Here is a 24522-nt window from a genome sequence, read left to right as displayed (position 1 = left end):
TGTGAAACGAGGAACGTTGACGGGTGGTGTGTGCGCCATGCAAACCATTGGGCTCTGTGGGCGGACATCGATGTGGCAAATTAACCGCAGAAAGCGGTGGCAATATGGCGAGCGGGCGAACACGTGACTTGAAGCATTAAGCAATTTGCCAAACGGATTGTTGGTTCTGTTCATTGAGCGCCCAAGCAATTGAATTAGCCGGCACCGTTCCCTCCTGGACAACGGGGATCCCGATCTCTGGCGTTTCCCAGCAGCGATTGCAGCTGAAGTCAAGTACACGTGACAAAATATATTCCTAATATATACCCAATAAAAGTTCCTTATTATTAACTGTAATTTTAAAAATATTTTAATAAAAATATGTTTGTCTAATTTCTTTTATTCTCCTAAATATTATAAATATATGCTAGAATAAGCTCATGTTTTAAATATTAAAAAAGGGCTTCCCAGGGGCGGGTTTTTTAATTTTTAGGGGAAATGTAAAAACAAAATGAAAATCCTATCATTTTTAAATTTTTTTAAAATCAATCCAACCAGTTTTTATAGAAAAAATCGCAAAGTTAGTCGATTTTTTGGTGCCAAAGACCCCTTAACTTTACAAAATAAGTCAATTTTTAAATAATTAAAAAAAATAATTTAAACTTAGCAATATAGGGGAGAGTGGGGGAATTTCGTCACAGGGGCAATTTCGTCACCTGCAATATCTCGGAATCCATAAGTCGTAAAAATATATAATTTTTTTGTTTTAGTCCTTCAAGACGGCCAGACACAACCAATGCATTTGTTTTGCACAGAAGGCCAAGATAATTAAGCTATAATATTAAATGTGTTTTAACAGTTCAAAAGCTACATTTAGTTCTCGACGAAATTTTTTCTGTATGCCACAATTCAAAAGGAATAAGATACACGATTTTTTATATAATACACAGTGCTATAATGTGCATTTCTGCGTCAGTGATTTTTAACTTCGCGCCTATTTTCGCAAGAAAAATAATTATTTCTAAAAAAGTACGGTCTGGGGAAATTTCGCCACCCTACGCTAAGGGTAAATTCGCACCTATTTTAAATACATATTTTTATATTTGACGAGCTGGCTAACGAACAGACTACCAGCAGCAGCAACAAATATAGGACGTCAACAAAAATGGTACGCTTGATCAGTGTAGCATATTTTCAGGCGTTAAACTCCCTACATTTTTCAGGTGACGAAATTTCCCCAGTTGTGTGGTGATTTTACCCCCCTGTGTGGTGAGATTGCCCCAGTATATTGGTTTTACATTTTATTTTTTTATAAATCACCAAGCTAATTAAAAAAATAGGGGAATGTCACATTTTAAAGCTTGGTGCTAACCGCATTCAACAATAAAAATAGAAATATGATAACGTGTCTCAAGATGGACAAAAAATAGCTTTGAAAAAATGCTGACGAAATTCCCCCACTCTCCCCTATTAGTGGAGTTCAGAAACATTTTATTGAAATATTACAAATATTTCCCCCGAGTTGTTTTGAGTGCAATGGGGCACAGGAACAACAAGTCAAATGTAATTGCTAGTAGCCTGACCTCTTGACCCCCAATTCCCGCAATTCGCCCTTGGCTCCTTGGCTCCTTTGCCCCCCTGGACATCCTATAAACACATGCGAGTGCCAACCAGTTTACAGTTTCGATTACAGGCCAGCCGACTTTGGGCCAACAGCTTCAGGGACACTTTACCGCCTCTTAAGCCAACTTGAGTGGCCACCGAGAAGTGAGGGGGACTTTGAGCCTCTTTTAGGGCGTCTCCGCAATACCGACAAAATAATTTAATATACCTACTAACATATTAGTAAAACCTTTTGTTGTGGGTAAGATTTAAAAGAAATTTTTGGTTGCATTCTTTTTTTACACCCAATTTCCTTTATTTTTCACCTAAGATACCTACAACAATGGTTACTATATTTATTTTTAAAATTAGTAATACTTTGTAGCTTTAGTGAAACAATTTAATGATTTCAATTGACTTCGTATATCGTCCATTCATCCATTTACATCTACAATAAAAGCATTTGTGGAACAGTTTCACTTGTCAAATCCAAAATGCCTTCATTTTCCCCAAACCCAAACCCAAATAAATCATAAATGTGTTAATAATAATAATAAATAAATGCCCTCCTCGCAACGACACTGATTACACCAGAATGGTTGGCTGATTGAAAGTCGCATTAATTAAATTACCTTACAAGCAATTGCCTCTGGAAACTGTGAATGTTAACTATTTGAAAATTAATGCCAAACTGTTTGGGGGAGCAAAGTGGAGTGGAGCGAAGTGAAGTTAAGGGCGGGGGCGAGTTAATGGCGAGGGTGCGATGCAACGTGACCTGTCAGTCGTTGACATATTGACTCATCAATTGCAGGCTAACAGCTTTGACAATAGTCGAAACGGTAATGACAATTGCCAGCCCCAAGACGAACCCGCAAACCCACCAACTGTCACCAAAAGGCACTACAAGCTGGGCTCCAAGGACACTCGGCAAAATGCAGTATTTTTCCAATATATTTCCATTCTCGAAAAATATGAATTTAATCTAAAAATTTAATCTAGTCATTATTAGACATTCCGTTTTTTTGTTTCAAAAAATTTTAAATGAAAAAAAATTCCATGTAAGTTTATTAATTAAATGTAAGTCATTTTCTAAAATATAATAAATACTATAATTGATTATAATTTCTATGTTAAAAATATATATATTTTAAAATCAAATTTTTCAAATAATAAAAGTAAAATGAAAAGGAACAATATACCACATTAAAAATTGTAAGTGTTCTTAATCGGGTAACCCTACTTAATTGGAAATCCAAAATTAAATTTTGTAAACATTCAAATACCGATTTTCTTAAGTGTATTTCAATGATTGCCGGAGCATCTGGAGCTGGGGCGACCATAACAATGGCCACTGTAGTGGAAGAAGCGAAATTTTTATGTTAATGAACATCATTTTTCTCTGTTTACTTGTGCTTGTGTTAAGTGTCGCAAATAAATTCATTAAAGTGGCATTTTTCAATTTTAATGAACACCTCGGAACCCGAAACCCCGGGACCCCAAGACCCCCAACTCTTGGATCCGGAAAATGGTCTTCGAAGGAATGAATACAAATAACGCAGGGCATTATGTTGTTAAATTAAGGAATGAATTACGGCTTTTTTATGAAAATGGAAATCATCAGCGTGCGAATATCGTTATCATCTGGTCATATCGGTGCAAAAAGTTGTACACTCATTTATGACCACAATTTACCTTATCGGCCAATAAATAGCCGAGCGTTTGACACTTTCAGTTGAGAGATGCTATCAATGTTTTTGTCATTACAAAGCGAATTTATCCGCTCGGCATGTGTGAGCGATTGTAATTATAAAAGCCCTCATTGTTCCATCGATGAAGTTTTAATTGCTCGCCACGGTGAGCATTTATTGTTATTACTTCAATCATTTCCTTGTGAAATGAAGTTTAATGCCGAGAATTAATTGGGGAAAACATACATTTCGCATACATGCGATACTATCGCCTGATATATCGGTTAATAAGCGTTTGCTTTTCTTCTAATTTTAATAAAAAACTTTTGGTTTTTTATTTATATATATTTATTAAATATTAAACTGAGAAATTTAGCAAAAGTTGTAGGTTCGGGGGTCAAATATTTTAGAAAGTAAAACGCTTCATACAAATTTTGTTTTACTTTCAATTTTTAAAACTTTTTTTTAATTTTAAAAAGTTTTTACAAGAAAACGACACCTAAAACGTCGTATAATTTTTTTGATTTTTGAAAATAATACTTTGGGGACAATTATAAAAATCCTCTATCTACACTGGTAAAAATAAAAAAAAATGAAGAAAATTTCAAAAAGCTACAGTAATAAACTTTCCATATCTTTTGTTTTGGGGTGGAATCAGTTTTTTTATGTTTTTCACAACATATAAAACATTTCTCATTGGCAAGAGAAACAAGTTCTCATTCAATATTTAAAGTTTTTTATAGTTTTTTTTTTTTTGGTTTTTTGGTAGAACAGAAAATGAGACGAGGCAAAAGAAATGACTGCAGCTGAAGGAAGCGCCGACATTTAATATGGCACGCATGTGTGCGTATGACAAACATTAACATATCACTTTACAGAGGAGATAAGGTAACAGGCACAGACACACAGGCGCATCTCGGCCAGATCCTGCTCCTTCGGCTCCTTCAGGTCCTTTGGCTCCATCGCCATCTGATGGGCTTACCCAATTATGAAACATTAAAAATACGCGCATATAAATCGCTTCATTTTTATGCGCAATTACGCGGGGGAGACAGTAACCCTGGCTGCCTCCCATTCCCATTCCCATTCCCATACCCTCACCCTTCCTTTTGCATCACCATTTTTCCCGGTAGTTCCTCGCCATCTCCACTGTCATTTCTCTTTGCTTCGAGGCTGCTCCTGATTCTGAGTCTGATTCTCACTCTGCTCCTGTCAGTTGCCCCAGCCACTGATTATGGCTGAATGACACTATTCAAAATGAGAACAATAAGAAAAGATATGCATATCTATATTATTAAAAATCCAAGGCTGTTTTTTTCAACTTCCCGTTTTTTTGGCAGACTTCTATAAGTTATTTAGATTAAAACAACTTAACAAATATATAATAAAATACTGAGTTTTCGGAATGTAAGTTATTAAATTTATAAGTTTTTGAAAACTCTATTAAAAGTAATGTTAAAATTTAAAAAAATGTTTTTTTTTATTTTTAACCACCTTATAATTAAACTATAATAAGAAATATAATAATAAGGTCCACCTTAGAGCTTAAACAAATTTGTCTCAATATTTAATGGTGGTTTTCCTTCAAAACATCGATATTATCAAATCGAGATTTTGGTAATATCGAAAATATCGATCATTTTCAAGCTATAGTAAATATAATATTTAATATATAATATTTAATATATAATATAATAAGTTGTGCAAAATAAAGAAAAATCTTAAAAAAACAAATTTGTAGGACATTTAAAAATTATTAAAATTGAACTAGATCACATCACAAATCTAAAATATTTAAAAATCAAATTGCCAGTGTCTCATAGACATTGTGAGCCATCTTTGGAGCTTCCTATCTTCCTTTTACTCGCTTTGTGCTGTTCGCGCTACTCAATTAAGTTAATTCCCGTTTGCATAAACGGGGGCCAGCATCCCCTCCCTCATTTTGCCTTTCCTGGGCTCCCAGTCATGTATTTTTTATTTATTCTGATTTAAAGCGATTTTCGGCACGTCTGCAGCCCCAGCCACTCAACCGTGTGCACTTCTGGCTCGGCCCGAAAAGTGTCAGGCCTACTAGGCCAACACCACGAAGAGCAAAAAGAACTTAAATACAAAAACCTTAAAAATTCAGATGAGAAAAAACACAGAAAAAAACACGAAAAATGTGAAGGACTCAAGTTGAGTACGGTCGTGTGGCTGTGGTTACCAAACTTTCACCGGAAGTGGGCCAATAAAAAAGTATATACAGATACACAGATCCACCGAATGCCTCTAGTCGCCAGTTCCCTTTGCCTAATGCGATTATGTGGGGCCAGAATGTAGGCCCTTTGTCCTCGCCTAGAGAGGAGTCCTCCACTAAAGCATAACCAAGCGATGGAAATAAGCGGCTGGCTGATCTCTGGGATCAGGAACACTTTTTATTAATCTCAAAAATAGGAAAAGGAAATAAATGTGGGGCGAGCAAATCAATTAGTTTGAATTTTTGTAAGATTAATGCATTTTTTCAAATATCAATTAAATATAGCATTTGTGCTTTATTGTCTTAGTGATTTAAATTATAAAATATTTAAAATAAATCAAAGTAAGATAGTTTATATAAAATAAAACTATTAAAATATATATACTATGGCTAAAATAATAGAAACGATTTTTAGATTTTTCTTTAAAAATGTCTCACTTTAATGCAGAAAATATTTTGTAAATTTTTTTTTTAATATATACCAAAGTATATTTAAAAATAAATACCAAAAAGGCTGAAATATAATTTATTTAGTTACAAAAATATTTTAAATTAAATCCTTGTAAATTCATAATTACAAGGTTTATTTTTCCTCAATTTAAATAACCATCTCTAGCCGCGTAAATGTAACTTTCCGTAAGAGACTCACCCTTCTAGCCTTTTTTTTGCTGCCCTAATGTGATTTGCACGCTGGCAGACCAAAAAAAGGAAATATTTTAACTAAAATGAAAAGAAGTCACCGACCAGCCAGAGATAAAATGAGGAAAGTCCACGTCGAGTTCGGAGCTGATTATCTTGCCGCGCTGACAGCCGACTTAGTGGCGGTGGCCAGTGGCAAGTGGCAAGTCTTCGTCCGGAGAAGGCGCAAAAGCCAGGACAAGACGTTAATATTATTATACGCTTTGTAAACAAATTATGAATTATGTTGGATAAATAGAAAAACTTAATAATAACTTGATTGCGGCATTTGGCCGGCTGTCTACGTCTCCGAGGCCCCCTATTTCCATTCTCCACGCCAACTTATCGTTAGGTTCGCTTTCTTTGCATCTTGGGGCAATGGGATGATGGCCTATATTAAATACACTGAAAGTTCCTCATGTATTTTATGTCAGAACTTAAATTTTAAATATTAAGCACAAAGTAATATGAAATAAAAGAAAAGTTCAACATAAAATGCGGAATACAAATTGAAATATATTTCAGAAATACAAAGATTGGCGCTTTGAGAAGTTTATTTTTTATTTTTTTAAATATTCTGATACTTATGAAATATCAATATAAAGCCGATATAATTAATATCAAATTTAAGGTTTAAACATGTCAAATTGATATTTTATCATATTATAGTTATATAAAAATACTATTTTAAAATTTTATATATCCAAGTGATATGAATAACTTGATCAATAAAAAATAATTAATTTTTTTGTACGACAAATGGCAACCAAAAAAATATCCAGGTTTAATTGATTGGTTACGAGTTCAGAAAGGTATGGCAATCCATATTTGGATCAATGTTTCCATTGTGAAAAATTATGATCTTTATTTTTTTTTTCTTTGTATAAAAATATTATAATATGGTTATATGGTTAGTTAATAAACCAACTGGTATCCTATTTTCTCAGTGTCCACATGGGCGCTAATAGCCCAAGCATCCGAAGAAAACCCCAAACCCCTCCGGACTAATTCAAGGTGGCCGTAATGGCTGAATGCCCAACTTGCTAGACACCTTTGGCTGAGGCTCAGGCTCAACTGCTCAACTGCCCATCCCCCTCATCTACTCTCAGGACTCTCTTCGGATTCCCTTCGGTGACCTCGTCCTTGGACGGCGATCTATATGCATCGGCGGCACGTTAATTATGGCTCGAAAATGGCCAAATTGTGCATGTTAAATACAAAATACTTACCAGACTGAGATAAACCGTTGGGGGAGGGGGGAAATGGGGGGGTGTGGCGATGCTGCAACAAATGACAAAGACAGAATGAGAGTGGGCGAGTGGGTGGGGGTGTGGAAAAGTAGAAACAAATTGAAAAGTTTTCCATGATATAAATTTGCATTAATTTTCGGACGCTCTTTGGCCGCCTTAGCCTAGCCCTCAACTCCCAAAAAAAAGACCATTCTATATGCATATAGCAGATGTATGTATGTACAAAAAAGCAGGAGAGCTGCTACGAAATATTCGAATATTTTAATATCCCGCAGAAAATGTAATATAAAATATAATATTCCTAAGAAATCCTAAGAAAGGAGTTGGCCGAAAGGACTTTTCTTTGGTGTTAGTTTTTTATAGTTTTAAATACACATATTTTCTGCATTGTCAAATGTAACCCTAGCACTTGTGCTACCCTGTGAGAACAGCAAGCATAAAAATTGCTTAAATCGAAAAAGTTTTCCTTCTTTTTTTGCGTACTTGGGCTGCTGTTGCTGCCGCTGTTGCTTGTTGTTTATTCATATACCCTTCTTGAGGATCCTTCCTTACCATCTTCTATTTACATTCTATTTTTACGGTTTTAAAATTATAATTCATAAGTAAAGACAAACTTTAACATAATATAAATTTATTAGAAAATATTAACCAATTATTCAAATTCAAGAGTCCATCACATTTAATTTTAAAATATTTTAACGATTTTGATTAGTGTTTGTCGCATTTGTCTAGATTATTTAATTTAATTTTTTTTCCCCCTAGTTTTAGTTTTTTGTAAACATTTTCAAAAAAATCCTTTGATATTAAAATAATTTCGTTAATTATTTCTGCTAATAAATATATTTTATTGTGGAACAACAAACTTGATTTTTAATGACTGGAATTTTAAAAATTATTACATTAAACTCACGATGGAGGTTTGAGACAATGATTACTTTAAGAAGTTTATTGAACCTATTAATTGTAAGGAATACGATTTATTTAATCCCCTCTCAGTTATAGAGATTAATAAAGGCAAGTTTCTAATTTCGAAGAGTATGAAGAGTTCTTTATAAATCCGCCAGCTCTTATATCTTATTTGTTGTCCACTCTGGCCGAGCGATGAGGGTCCTGCGAGGGGTGGAGGGTTGAAGGCGTGAGGTTACTGTCGGGGGCGACAACAACACCTACAAAAATACAAAGGCGATAACGAAGCCGAAACTCCGAGCTGACCGGCTGAATGGCGAATCCGGCTCCTTGTAAACCTCCAGGAAAAAAAATGTAAAAATTAACAAAAAAGAAATACGGAGAAATGCGCAAAAACAGGGGCAGCTGTTGTTATCCACCACCGGCCGAGCGGTCCAAACACCCCGGTTTTGGTTACCTTTTTGAATATTTATGAAAAATTGAAACGTTTTAGCGCGCCCGGATTTTTTGGGTATTCCTCTCGGCTCGCTCTCGTTTGCTCTCGCTTGTTAACTAATTGTATCTTTTTTTTTTGTTTTTTGTTGCTTTTCGGGGCTGATGGGGATTTCGTGGGCCACGCACAAAAATGATTTAAGTGCGCTTCCATTAATTACGTTTGAGGTGGGCGGAAAGTACGGAAGGTACGCACTCGTATCTCTGCGGCTGCTGAAACTTTAATAGACCGAATTTCTGGATAATTAACACGCTAAGCGTATGAAAGATGCATGAAAAGGGCCGCATGCTCCGCTTGACAGCGCTAATAATTGCCGGCGCTTAAATTTAAACTGAGATTGAGTTAGTCCAACCCTCATCAGCATCATCAACAGACCCAATTTTTATTGCCTACTCTCGTAAAATATCCTGTCAGGTGAAAGGGTTCACGTTCAGGAAGAGAAAAGAAGGTTGCCATCGCTTTTCAAGCAAGTTTTCCACCAAAAGAATTACTTTTTTTTGCAAAAATGAGGAAATAATAGTCCGAATATGGAATGTCATAGCTCGTTCAGCTAGTAGTCCAATTCTCAATGGATTGGCATTTAAATCTCGACATTTTTTATTTTTGGTAATGAAAACAATGGCAAAACAAAAAATCCCATAAAAAATCGTATTTTTAACCAAAACGTAAATCCAAATTCTTGCCGAAAAACTCTATATTTGGGGAGAAGCAATAGAAATAATCATCCAAATATGGAATCAACTACTTATTAAATTTCAAATCAATTGGCATTTAAACCTGAAACGTTTACTTGTTGGCCATTTTCACAAAAAATCAAAATTGTCAAATATCACTGAGTTCGTAATTGAATTCCCAATCGATGGGCATTTAAACCTTGAAATAGCAATAAATACAATTGAAATTAATAAAAAAAAAAGTAGCTGAGATAAACTTATTATTATAAGTTACTAACTTTGTTTCCTACTTAGAAGGGGCTTAAAATTCCCAAATCTAAAACCATAGCCTGCTTTTAAGGGCGAAAACTAACTAACAAATCGATGAGATTGGGAAACTTTTGGCCAACTTATTGCAGTAAACGCTTAAGCTCAATAAATACAAAATCGAATAATAACAAAAACAGCTTATGTGCATAAAAGGACTCGAAACTACATGGAAACAATTAAAAATTCAAGCATACTTCCGGAAGCAAAAGTTAATCATGGCAAGCGAAGTCATTTTATGAACGAACCCAGCCAAACTTCTGGCCCACTTATTCAGGTAAATGCTTAGCCTATTTGGCCCAAGCAAAAGGGCGTGGAAAATTCCCAAATGCAGCCATAACATCACTTTCCGCACTTCTCCTTAGACAGAAGACACAAGAATGAAGTCGGCAATTTACCACACCAAAAACTTTCGGTCTTTCAACCTAAAACTGGGTGTGTTTGTTTTGCATTTCAGTATTCAGTATACAGTATACACATACATCAAAGTTTCAGTTTTAAACCTATCAATTTAGTTTGCTCTCCTAATCCGCCCGTTGAGATCAATTAGTGTGCCAAAAGGAAAAGAGCACGAACTTAACACTTTTACTTCAATCTACACTTTCTCCCCCGACGCACGACTCACGTCGACCCCGAAAAGTTTCCACTTCGAGTTTTAACTTTGTCCTGCTGGAAATTTTAGTATTTTTCTTTGTTGTTGACGAAAAGTCCGTGCCAAACGTGATGGAACAACAACAACAATAACAAGAAGATGGTGACATTGATACGGGCCGTAGAAATTTCTAGTGAAATTCTCTCTGATTAGATTGATACCAAGTTAATCGCAATTTAATTAATGAGGTCTCGGTTTGGGAACCTGAAGAGCTGTTAAAATAGTAGTAAAACTTTAATTGAATTACCATATGAGTCTTTGGCATTGCCAAGTACTAAGAGCTTGTATTTATTTCCCAATTATTTACTTCCCAAGAGATAAAGCTTTAACGAATGAGTCTGAAAGAGACGGAGATATGCTAGCAGCAAAGCGACTGCTTAAAAGTGGCGCTACCTATCGAAAAATACATTATTTGCTAATAACTTTTTGGTGAATGGTCCGATTTTAAAATTTTCTTTTACATTTTGATAGGTATTAATAAACACTACAAATGGCATTTACACTTTTTCAAAATCTGTAAGGATCCTTAAAGGCGATTGTGGGCTTTATTTAATTAATTCTTATTATAACATTATAAATTAGCTTGATTGAAATGATCGCGTTGGATATTTTCGTTTTAACTGGCCATCGAGTTATTGATGGTTTAATTGACTCAGGCTATTCAGGTGATGTGTTGCGTGCAACCTCTGGTAATTTTCCTATTTTGGGACCCACAATCAGCTCGAGTGAAGAGCGGAAAAATGAGCGGAGTGGTTGGGAAATCGTCTGAGGCTTGCAGACAAATGACTTAATTACTTTTTCAAGTCGGTTAATTAGTTTCGTCCAAGAGCGGCAACCAAATGGAACTGGTCAACGAACGATGACAGAAATAGCAACTGGAAATGGAGACGGAGAGGCAGAAGCAGAAGGATGATGGTGGAGAAACGAGTCAGAAAGTTAAACATAAATTACAAGAAATTCAAATGGCCTGCATTGAAGAAAAAACCGGGTGTAAAACATTTATTGATGCTGTTAACACTATTAGCTGCCCCTTCTCAAACCAGATTCCCACCCCCCCAAACCAATTTATTTGGTGTCGTTCGGCCGAAGACAATCCATAAAACTTGGCCAAGTGACAGTGGCCCAAATCTCATTGGGTCTATAAACTAATATTAAATCCCTTTTTCTGTACGCTGCAAATTGCAATTGTAAATAAAATTAATTTATTTCCATTCAATTTGTATAACTTATTTAATACTAAATCCCTTTTTTCACGTTCAAACATGAATTATTAAGCTTCTTTCGCTGATTGTTCGATTTAATGTGGAAGCATTTGCACAAATTTCAATGTAATTTCCCCAGCGGAATTCATTGCGCTACGCATAAATTTCCATTGTCGACCATTGTGCGGGCAATCAAACAAAAAACTGAAATACAATTTATACATAAATTAATGGACTATCGATGGGCGTGGCTCAGGCCGGGAATTTAATGCCGGCAGTGGGAGTGGAAGTAGTTCCTCTGCTTGTTTTTCCTGTTGTTTCTGATTTTTCCCCTATTTTCCTTCGATTGTTTTTCCGCATTAACGCGCTCCTCTGCAGCTTTTGTAGGGCCTGGAATGATGGGGCACTACTGACAATATCCTGTAGATGTAATTTAAATAATTGTATATATTTTAAAAACTGAGGTAACTTTATTTACATTTTTTAAAGAATTTATGACACAAAAATAAAAATGCCTTTACTTGTTTATAATTCCGTTCAAAAAAATCCTAAAATTATTTCGAGCATGGATTTTGAAAGATAAAGGCTTGCACTTTTAAAATGTTTTGACTGCATAACAAAACAAGAATCCGTTCGCCTGTGAAATAATAATAATATCATAATTATATATAATAATAATATATTTCTAAAGTTAAGCTTTCTTGCAAAATAATCATTAAAGATTATTCCTTATTTTTCCTTTATTTTCCATGATACTTTCATGCATACACTTTATTAAACTTAATTTTTTTTTTTTATATAATTCAAACGAAACGTTGTAAAAGGTAAATCATAGGCGACTACGCAATCTTAAGTTCTTTATGCAGGCATTGCGTGTTTTATGGGACTATTAAATGGCCGGGGTGCGAGGCAAGGCGAGGCTCAGATCACTTCGGCTCAGTTCAGTTCAGTTCAGTTCAGCTCGGGCTGAAATTAATTGCTTGCTATCTTCAAATTACTCATACGACCCGTCGTCCCGCTCGTTCGTCCCGTTCGCTTTGTTCTTCATCTGCTTACAGCTCTTACAGCGAGGAGAGCAACTCCTGCTGGCCTGTGTCATTTACATTAACCGTTTCAGTTTCAGTTACAGTTACGGCCAGGGTCCTTTCTGCAAGTCCTTTTCGAGATCCTGCCGGAAGCGAGCGCTCGTAAATTACCTGAATAATGCAAAATAACAATATTTACCCCATTGTTCTCGGCCCTTTCGCAGGTGTTTCTTTTTTGAAGGAGATAATCTGCTCAGGTTTAAATGGAATTTTAATTATTTCAAGCCACCGAAGAACTTGAGTTCCTTTCCCTTTGCTCCGAAGAGAGAGTTTATAGCGCGAATAATGAAATGTGAAAACTATGAGCCACTCTTTCAATAGCTTTTAAATTATTTAAAGTATTGAAGTTTTGTAATGCAGCATTTCGTGGATTATTTCTTTAGAGAACCCAGGAAGCACTCAAATTAAATGAATTTAATTAACTAGGCGAGTGTAATTAAAACAATAATTTACAAATATTCCCGCACTTAATGCCGTTCTTTGTATTTACATCAAAGACTCAAAGACCATAGTGGCCATTGAGCCGTAACAACGCCAAAATACGGACAATACAGACAAATAAGTTGGCTATGTATTCCTCTATATATATATATCTATATATAATATAGGTATATAAAGCTGTGTACATCGATAAATGATGATGTTCATTATGTGCGGCGCGTCTTTTGCGATTTAATTAAAGCCTGTTGGAAAAGGGGAAAGGTGTGGAGGCATTGGAGGTGGTGATTGCTTCGCATGTTGGCCACCGATTTTTCAGACCAGAAAAAGGGGGATTGGGTAGATAGCATCATCGACATCATCGATGAATTGCCGTTGCCATTTAATGCCGTCCGATTGCTATCCCCCTCCCCCTTCCTCCACCACCACCCCTGTTTTATAGCCCTGTCTCTTTCGTTCCTGGCGTTGCACACACGTTCCAGTTTGTTGCTGCCATCGTGCACGTAATTTCCGTTTCCGTTTCAGCGAACGGCAGCCGGTGACACGCGACAGCTGTTTGCACATACTTAACGCACACACACGCACATTCGGCACAGGCACACACTGGGAGAAAACAAAAACAAAAAAGGGTAATGGTTGTGAATGTATATGTGAAAGTTTTAATTTGGATACTTATTGTGCTTAATATTTTCAATCGAAATATAAAAGAAAATGTTCAAATCGAACCATTAATTAAAAAGTTATGAGCAAATTATGCATTTTCCTGTAGGTGGCGCCACTTTCAAGTGACTTCTTGTGTAGCTGCTTGCATATTTCCATCTCTCTCACACTTATTCAGCTGAGTATTGGGTATTTGACAGTCGAGGCGCTCACTCTTGTTTTTTTTTTAATATGTATTAAAAAATGAAATTATTAAGGAATGGTAATTTACTTAACCAGAATAGTGTATAAAAATCAATTGACTTTAGGATTGTATTTTCAGAATTTTAAAATGAATATCTAAATTTAAATGCGCTTAATAAAAAGTTGTAAAAATAATAGAAAAAGAAGTAAAAAAAGTAGTACAAAATAATAGTTAATATTTTTATAAATATATTTTTATAAATATGTACGTACTATTTCTCTCTGTGCACACGCTCACAGTGGCGCCTAGGTAGACTTACATGTCCTTGGTTTGTTTGTATTTGTGTTACTATGCCATTGACTGCGAATCGGAGCGTGAAGGCCATTACAAGTCTGATTATATTGAATCAAAGATTCAATATTTAAAATTGCACGCACACAACTCATACGCACCCACACATACACATCAGTTAAGTTCCGCCCGATGTTAACAGTTTTTGCGGCACCGACGGGGGGATATATATGTACATATATTGTAAATGTTTGTCTGTGCGTGTCGCTTTATGAGGAATCGAGGTGGAAATGAGTCACTGAATTGGGGGAAAGGAAGTGGAAAAGCGGCTGGGAGTTTTCCTGACTCGCCCGCGGAGTCAAGCGGAAAGAGCAAACAATTTTAAATTATTGTTCAAGCACAATGAAGTCAATATTAATAAGTGAACAATTTGGTAACTGTATTGCAGCATTCCGTATTTACCAAGCCATAATGCGCGATATTATGGCGAAAGTTCTGTGAATTTAGTTATGACGAAGAAAAAACAGTGGTATTTATAATTATAGAGTATTTTTAATTTTAATATAATTATGAAATTAAAGTATTGAAAATAAATTAATTTAAAAGGTTATTAAAATTAAAGGCACCAAGAAGTTTTCTTTTCGATTTATCTTATATTCTAATTACATTTCCTTTTCCAATTAAATGGTAACTGAATAAATATAAAAGTTTTTTTAATTTTAAATATACAATACTTTAAATATAATACATCTTGGTGATTTGCTTTTGAAGGTAAAGTATGGGAAAACAATAAATAAAACAGGGTATTAAAATTAAAGTATTCTTTAGACATAACTTATATTCTAATTATATTCTCTTTTCCAATTAAATGACAAAATAAAGCATAAACACATAATTTAAAATATGAAAAAATAAATGTACAAAGATTTTAAAAGGCTTTTTCCCCTCCCTCACCAATGCAAACCTTGCCCTGAAAGGAAAGTAACGATATCCTTTTTTCCTTTCCGAAGGGCGGCAAAAAAAGCGTTTCCTCTTTCGTCAGCCATTATGAGAGGACAACAAACGAGTATTTCCCACACTTAATTGTTATCTTTGCATAAGCATGAACAAAACAATTGCCATTTAATCGCAATGAAAACGAACTTTTCGGGTCTTTCCAGAAGGGAAATTTAATTACACAACCACTCGCTGTCGCCGCCAAGAGAAAGTGAGAGTGAAAGTGGATGTGTATGTGGCGGAGTGCGAGGGAAAGTGCTAAGCAATAAGGATAATCCGAAAGGCTTCGCAAGCAGCTCGCCAGCTTAGCACGCCAAACATTGTAAGCCAAAGGCATGACAGAGTTTTCCCGCCCAACGTACCGCTTTTCCACTTTCCCACCGATGTAATTACACATGTGTGAGCGGGAGAGATTATTGTTATTGTGAATGTTATTTTTATTTGCACGTCAACCGCAAACTCATCCAAGTGAAATTGAAGCAAAAACAAGGCTTAACATCTTAAGGCGGCGCATTGTGGCTGCCTTGCAAAATGATGACAACGCTTGAGGTTGTCCCCCTATTTTCCCAGTGTTCAATCTCTTTTTTTTTGTCGGCACAGCAAAAAAAAATAAAACAAAAAGGTATAATTAGCATAAAAATTTAATTATTCAAAATATATTAATATTTATGCGATTTCAGATAAAATGTAGGATCTTCTAACATAATCTGTCAAGTAGTTTCAGCCGTTTTTAAAAGATATTTATTTGTTTTTTGATGGTACTAAATTCTTTAAATCAAGGAGTTTATGAATTTAATTGTTTAATAAAAAAAAAGCATAAACAACAAAATAAGTATGAAAAATTTCAAATTAAATTATGGGATCTTTTAAGATAATCTATTAAATAGTTTCAGTCAGTTATAAAAGACAGTTTTTTATATTATTAAAATCTCTAGGAATTTCATAAAAATTTTAGATACTTTTAAATAGCCAAATAAATTGTCATTTGCATACAAATATTTACAGCTCTAGAAAAGTATGTAAAATACAAAATTAGATTTTTCAAAACATTTCAGACCCTTCGATTAAATATAGGATCTTCCTTGATTTCCTGTTAAACAGTTTCCTACTGTTATGAAAGATATTTCTTTACTTTTAATTGGTATTAAAATCTCTAGGAATTTAGTATATAATTTTAATAAAAGGGAGCTTTTGTATAAAATTGAAATATTGAAATGCACCACTTTCCTCTCACTGTGCACCGCATTTCCATTTTCCCTTCGCTCACACTGTTCCTTTGTTGCCGCATTTTGCATTTGGGATATAATTGTTTGTTTGTTTATTTAGCCTGCCACCTGGCTGCCTGCAGATTAGCAGAAAGATTTGATGAGCACACACCGGGCGGCAACAGCAGGGGATTCCAGAGATTCGGCGAGGACACAAAAGAGGAGGCGGAGTGGGGCAGCAGCAGGAGCCGAGTTTCTAGAAATATTGTGCCAGCAAAAATAATTCACTGCAATTATATGGCAATGCCTGTAAGTTTCTCTCTTTCCTTTCTCAGTGTTCGAGTGTTTGTTATACTGTTTAAGCACTCGCAGAAGCAGGGAAGTGAGTTTAAGGAGCCGCTGAGTCGACATGTTGGGTATCTTAAGTATAAATATTAAAAATAAATTAGAAATGTAAATAAAATATAAAGAAATTTTTTAAAAAGTCGATATGAAGTAGGATAATTTCCACCTTTTTTCATATCAAGCCGATAAGACTGATGTCAAATTTATAGTTCAAACATATCAACTTCATATTTTATCATTTCATAAAAGTTATAAAATTACTGTTTTAAAATACCAAATGTAGTGTTGTTTAAACAAAAATTGTAAAATAAGATAAACATATCAAAATGATATAAATAACATTGCTTGATCTTTAAAAAATATTATTATTGTTATTATTGTTCATTTTTTTCTGTGCTTTCATTTTGTAGCTTCAATTAATGAGGATTTATTTTCAAAGCGCAAACTTCAAATTAAAATTGATTTATATACCATATAGTTATTTTTATGTTCAAATATAATTCCCTGTATTTACCCTGTGATGACACCGCTTAAGCTTGGCGCATTCATAAACCTTTTTACTTCTCATTTCTTACTTTTCTTTTTTTTTGGCAATTCCGTGTAATTGAAAAGCGCTGAGCGGCTGGGAATTCTGCAATGCCGAAGTGGCAAATGGGGCTGGGACAAAGTAAAAGGGGGCGGGGCTGAGGCAGGAGAAAGTGGCGAAGGAAAGTGAGGGAAAGTAAAGCAAAGCGGAGCAAAGTTTACTTATCATGGCAATGCCGCCATATCCGCCTGGTAATCGAAATTTGCAAAAAGGGATATAGGGATATGTGCTCACACAGACATGAAAGTGTACACTGGAATTAAATTGGTCAGCTTAAAAATAAAATTCGAAAAAATTTTTGAAATATTTACTGCCGTTTTGAAAATTGTTAAATAAATTATTACAAGTAATATAAATATATTAAAATAAGGCTGTGAGGGAAAAATATATTTAAATATTCTATCCGATTTTTGCTCAGTGCACACATTACTGCACACGTGTACGTGCGTTTAGCAGGTGTTTTTTTTGGCCTCTGCTGTTGCCTCTGACTGAAATATTCATTTGCATCTGAGGAAATTGTTTTGGTTTCAGTTTTTCCCCCTTTTCTTCTTTTCTCAGCTCATTGAGATTTTCTGGGCATTGTGCGGTGAATGATGCCATAGGTTTTTCCATTTTTTCCTTTTCCTATCTTTTTTTCCTCTCGCCCGAGAAATAGAATTGAAAAATTCAGCTTGAAAGTGAAAATCATTGCCAGAAGTTTACCCAATTCCAGGAGATTCCGCAAAACATTCCTCAGAGGTTCAGGGGCCATTTCAGTGGTGAGGTAGTGAGTCAGGAGGACTTGTGCGGTTTGAATTTCTGGTTTCGGGCTGGCCACATTCCCATCCCGCCATAATTGGCCAATTGTCGGTGTCATTAACATGCCTGTCATTATTGGCAATGTCCCCTCTCCGCCTCAAATGAAACGAAGCAGAATGGGTCCGCAATCTCCTGAATATTTCATCAACTCTCCTGACAACAACCAGCGACCGAAAGCGACAACTGACGGCAACAATGACAACGTTAAACATCAAATACAACACACAAAAGGTGTTTAAAAATTAAATTAAAGTTAAAAGCTCACAAAATAATGAAATGAGCGAAATGAGCAAAGTACTCACACAAAGTGGTTAAAAACGCGGCTGTGTCGGTGTGACAACAACAAATAGCGATTACAGTATCCTCTGTACTCAGCGAAAAACATTCGAAATAAATTTGGAAATATTTTTTAAAGTGAAATTTAAAAGCGATCTTGTATTTTATTAAGTTAGTTTAATTTTTAAGTGTGATTTACTGTATTCTTTTTTTCTGTGATACTCCATCAATATAACTTTAAAGACTTAAAGGGTATAATGGCATAACCAGTCCTTAAAAAATTTGGATCATAAACAGGTTCGCCTTACACTTCTTTATAGAAACTGTTGAGTAATAAATATATTTAATAATATATCGTTAATTATTTAATATCTTTAAATAATTAATTAAATATTCAAACAAATATTTTTGTAAATTTTCAGGAAAATATTTTCTAAAATCTCAAAATCAGATATTGAGGAACCTTTTTGTTTTTTTTTAGTGTCTCAGGAAGGACAACAAAAAACACAACAAATAGTAGCACGCGGCAGTAACAATAAAATCGCGGTGACAATTCAATTAAAATATTTCTGCATAAATTTTCAACGCTTGCAAAAAGCCGCTTGAGTAGCCGCAAAAGCATGAAAAGCCTGTGGGCGGAAAATAGCCCGGAGGGGTGGTTGGAAACCCCCCTAGTGAGTGATTGAGCGAGTGAGTGAGTGAGAGCGAAACAAACAATCAAACCGCAACGCCTATCGGGGTAGGAAGTGAATGATTGAATGACAATTGCATTTGCTCGGATGTTCGGCCAATTCTTTGTTGTTTTTTTTTTATTCTTTTTTCCTGTCCAGTTTATGCGGTGCAAAGTTCGCGCAAAATGGGGAAAGTGGGGAGAGGGAAGGAAGGAAAATGCTGGGAGTGGCGGAAGTGACTGGCAAGCAATTAAGCTTCAATTGCCAGCAAAACCGCACCTGTAAAGGGCCATCTTCATTTTTCGATTTTCCAGCCTTAAAGTTAATCGGACGTAGTGAAGATTGGCAGATAGTTAAAAAGAAAACTATAAAGAAAATTAACCCTTCTTTACGCTGTCAATTATTCTAGAACATTAAAATAAGTCTTTAATAAATGGTAAAACCTATAAATCAGGCGCCTATATTATAGAGCTGACGCATATATTTGTAATACATATATATTTATAATAATATTAAATATTTAAAATAAATAGGAAAATTGCCGTAATTAATTTTACGGCCAATTAAAGCTTATTTCATATCAATAAAAAGCTGATATCAACTTGATAATTTATCATACCGGCTATTTTATAAAGATTAAAAATACTATTTTAAAATACCAAATGCTGTATTTTTTAACAAAGGTTGTAGAAATAGATAAACACAATCTTTATTCATAGCAAAATGATCTTTAAGGAATATAAATCTGGTCCTTTAATCTTTTAATTAAAACGTTAAAGGTCTTTCAATACAGTGTATATATTTGTTACACTATATATTTTGTATATTGGTCGTGGTTGTATTTAATAGGACTGTAATGAAAATGATAATTTTTCGGGATTTGTTTTGGCATACAAAATTCTTTGGGTCGCTTAAGGATTATTCGAGTTTACGTCGTTTTCGATACTATTTGTGATACTATTTCTACAGTTCAGATAGATTTCTATATGCACCAGCTTTGAGACAACTTCCATTGTTAGTTATACCCGTTACTCGTAGAGTAAAAGGGTATATTATATTCGTGCAAAAGTATGTAACAGGTAGAAGGAAGCGTTTCCGACCCTATAAACTATATATATTCTTGATCGGGATCACTAGCCGAGTCGATCTAGCCATGTCCGTCTGTCCGTCTGTCTGTCCGTCTGTCTGTCTGTCTGTCTGTCTGTCTGTCTGTCTGTCTGTATGAACGCTGAGATCTCGGAAACTATAAAAGCTAGAAGATTGACATTTTGCATGCAGATTCTAGGAGTTCCTACGCAGCGCAAGTTTGTTTCAAAGGGGTGCCACGCCCCCTCTAACGCCCACAATCGCTTGTATACGATTTTAAAAATTTCAATATTTTGGAAAAGTAAAAATGCAGTTTTATTGTGTTTATCAATACCTATCGAAATGTAGAAGAAATTTTTTAAATCGGACCATTCGTTAAAAAGTTACGGCGGATCAAAGTTTTTCTCCATCTCTTTCGCACTCCCTTTAGCTGAGTAACGGGTATCTGATTGTCGGGGCACCCGACTATAGCGTTCTCTCTTGTTTTTGTTTAATCTGGTTCCGAATAATGCACTAAGGAAATTGTTTTTGCCACATCCCACTTCATAAACTAACAAGGACATAAACATCCGGCTTGATGTACTATATATATGTATATTGTCAAGTGGTCGGTGTTCGCGGGCCTTAAGCTCGTTGACAAATTTTTTAGACCCCACCACGAAAAATGTATCCTGGCTGGCTGGCGATGCGTACATAGAAATGATAACAATAAAATATAGCCGACGAAAAAAGAATCGTAAAATATTTTCGCCCGCAAATTGTCCGCACTATCCTGTTCCAAGTTCCGATGTGTCGGTGAGTTTTTATGTGTGCTTGTGTGTGTGCCTGCATCCTGTTCGTCCTTGCTGCTCGTTCACATTGTCACCCACAACAACAACAACGATGATAGCAACAATAACAAGCACCGCATTTTGCGGTTTTTGACAATTCGTCAGACATTGTTGACACAGTGTCTGAGCAGGTTCGTTGTCGTTGTCGTTGTCGCTGTCGTCCAATGCGGTTGCTTGGATTGTCCGCTACCTCCGTCCGTTGTCCGTTGTCCGTTTCCTCCTCAGTTACTTTGAGTTTGTTTTCCCCTTATATACCCTGTAATCCCGGCGTTTTCTCGGGTCATTATATTGTGCCAGTGGCGGATCCAGGATTCTATAACAAATTTATTGTTGCATACTTTTTGAATACCCAATATTCTTTAATTTTTCAATACAAATCAATATAAAGCATAAATATCTACAGCGAAAATAGAAGACTTAAAAGGTAGTACAAAGACAATATTCGATTTAAGCTTTTTATTTTTTAAAAATTATTTTAAGCCAGCCCACGTTTTTTAGTAAATGTATATTACTAACAATTAACGAAAAAATAGAAAGAAAAGATTTTTCAAATATAAAATATTTTGTATCAAATTAAAATGGATATGATTTATGTTTCTACCCGTTTTTTTAGCCAGCCTTTTATATAGTAGTTTAGATATTCATTAAAACTTAACTGTAGTTCTTGGAAAGTCATATTCCACAAACTCTAATAACTATGAGGTACTTTTCAGCCGAAAAGCCCCCTCTCTCTTTACGCATTAAAAGAACATTTTTGTAGCATTTTGTAACATCTGCAGGCGACGCAACAACATGAAACCACAGGTGAGATTTGTTCAGTTTATTTATTTCATTTCACTTGATATTTTCCGTTGGCTTTTGGGAAATTTGGCTGGCATTTTGGCAATTAGATTTATTGCCGGTCGGAATAGTTTCGAGTTGAGAGCTCAAAAAAAAAAAATACAAAAAAAGGGAAGAAGAAACCAAAGTTAACAGAGTTTCCGCTCTGCAAAGCAACTAGCAAAATTAATTAAGAAATTTGGTTTTCCCACCCGAAATTTCAGTTATCTGTTGATAGTTTTAAGTATCTCAAACGCCTGTTAATTGGAAAATTGGACTGAAACAGTGGCGAAATCTGAATATCCCGCATATTTAAAAACAAATGTTGCATTTTTGTTAATAAATTTTAAATGTGCATGGGAATTTCTGTTTTTTACTATTCCGATGCTAAGCTCGCTTTTCGTTTCGCTAAATCCCTTGTAAAACAACTTTTGTTTTTCACCACCCTTCGTTGTTGTTGCTGTTGTCTTTTATATTTGTTGTTGTTTGGGTTTGTTTCGGTTACCTTTTTGTTTTGATTTTGGCTCACCTGCGCACTGTGTAAGCCTTTTGTAAGTCGCATCATTTCGCTTTTGTTGCTGCTCGCTTGCCGTTTAACCCCCCCGCGGCAACCCTTGGCGCCCTTAACCCCTGAGTGCAGGCAGGACACATGGAAAGTCCTTTCCGCTGAGCACTTTTGGCAGACATGTTTTATGCCACCTGCTGTTGTTGCCGTTGCGGTTCCAAACACTGTGTTGTCGAGTGTTGTCTGCTTTCTGTTTTCTGTTGTCTGTTGCTTTCGGGTTCTGGTTTTTGGTTTCTGGTCTCTGGCTTAATGGTTACGTACTTTTTTTATATTCACAGCTTCTCGGTCGTTATGAATTTTTCAATTTTCTGCAATTTTTGCTGCCCCACAAAATGTTGCTCTTGTCGGTTGTTGCTTTCTGATTGCTGCAACTGCTGCTGCCGCTGTTGCTTTTACTGTTGCTGCTGCTGCCGCTGCTGTTGCTGTTGTTAACTTTGTTATGGTTGCTGTTGCTGTTGCAGTTTTAGCTATTGCTGCTGGACTTGATGTTACTTTTGACACTAATGTTGCTACTGTTGCTTCTTTTGCTTAGGCTGAGATTGCATATTGCTGTCGCCGTTGTGATAGCTATTAGTGTAAACGTCCTTTCTGCCTTTGGAGTTTTTTTCTAAGTATTATGATACACAAAAATTAAAGTTTTTAATATTTTTATACCCCTTTATTAATATCTATCGAAATGTAAAAGAAAATTTTTAAATTGATAGATGGCAACACTTTCAAGCGTCTGCTTGCCTTGAATATCTCCATCTCTCTCACACTCATTCATCTTGATTAGGGAAAATTGATATTATATTGTATTTTATTTTATTTGGGTTGATAGTTTAATACATAACCCCCGAGACAATTATATATATTTCAATCTTAAGTTTCCTATTGGCATCCAATAAACCACATTTAGAAATTTTCTAAAATAAGCTACACTATTAACTGCCCTTGCTCATATTTCAGATATTGTAGTTGACTTTGTTGCAATTTAGGTTGCTGCTGGCGTTGCTGTCTCCTTGTTAATTTTTCCGCGGATGCCGCTGCTGCTGTGTTTCCAGTGTTTCTGATGGCTGTGTTATCGCTGATGTTGCTGCTGTTATTGTAGCTGCAATTCGTGTTGCTGTTGGACACACTGGTTTTACAATTGCTGCCGTGTTGCGTTTTCAGGTGTTTAATAGTTGTTGAGTTCATTTGCAATATGCCAGCCGGAGGGAAATGGAGGCTCCGAAGGGACAGGACAGGGACAGGGACATTAAGGGAAGGGCTGCGGGCAAGTCAGCTGAAAAATGGGAAATTCTGGGCGGGAGTTGGCATTGTTTCTTTAATAGGCCGCTGGCCATGTGGCCGCGCGGTTCACTGTTCATTTACTGCACTGCCAAAATCGTGCGATATACTCGTATTTACACAGAGAAAAACAATTTAGAATATTTGAAATATTTTGGAACGGTTTGTTTCGGCTCCGTATTATTTAATTTATATAAATTAAATATTTTTAAATGAAAAACTTATTTAATTAATCATTTTAGACAGTGAAAATTATGTTTTTAAGCTGCAAATAATATAAAAAAGAAAATTTGGAATTTTGAAAATACTTTTGTAGGTTTAATAAAAAATATCAAATATATATTTTCAATATTTATAAATTTATTTTTAAATTTTATAATAATTTTAGATCGTTTTTTAGTTGCAGATAATACAACATTTTGTTTACGATTTTTAGAAGACTAAATATTAAATACTATTAGTAGGTTTTGAAATAAAATCTCAAATATATTTTTTCAATATATAAAATTTACACATTTCGGCTAGTGTAAACCACATTTAAATATTGTTCTAGGTGGATTTTCTCAGTGTACTTATTTTCTGGCTTCCTGGGTTCCCTGCTTGAATTGCCATCGACAGGTGCTCATTGCATTCATTGCACAGGCTCTCAGTAAAGCACTCATTGTCCTGGATGTGCTTAGGTGTGTGTGTGTGCAGGATTGCAGGCATTATGAGACTTGATTGTCCTTTTCGGTTTCTGTGGTTTTCCTTTT

Source organism: Drosophila takahashii, chromosome X (genome assembly GCF_030179915.1).
Source record: "Drosophila takahashii strain IR98-3 E-12201 chromosome X, DtakHiC1v2, whole genome shotgun sequence".
Taxonomy (NCBI): Eukaryota; Metazoa; Arthropoda; class Insecta; order Diptera; family Drosophilidae; genus Drosophila; species Drosophila takahashii.
This window is presented reverse-complemented; position numbering follows the sequence as displayed.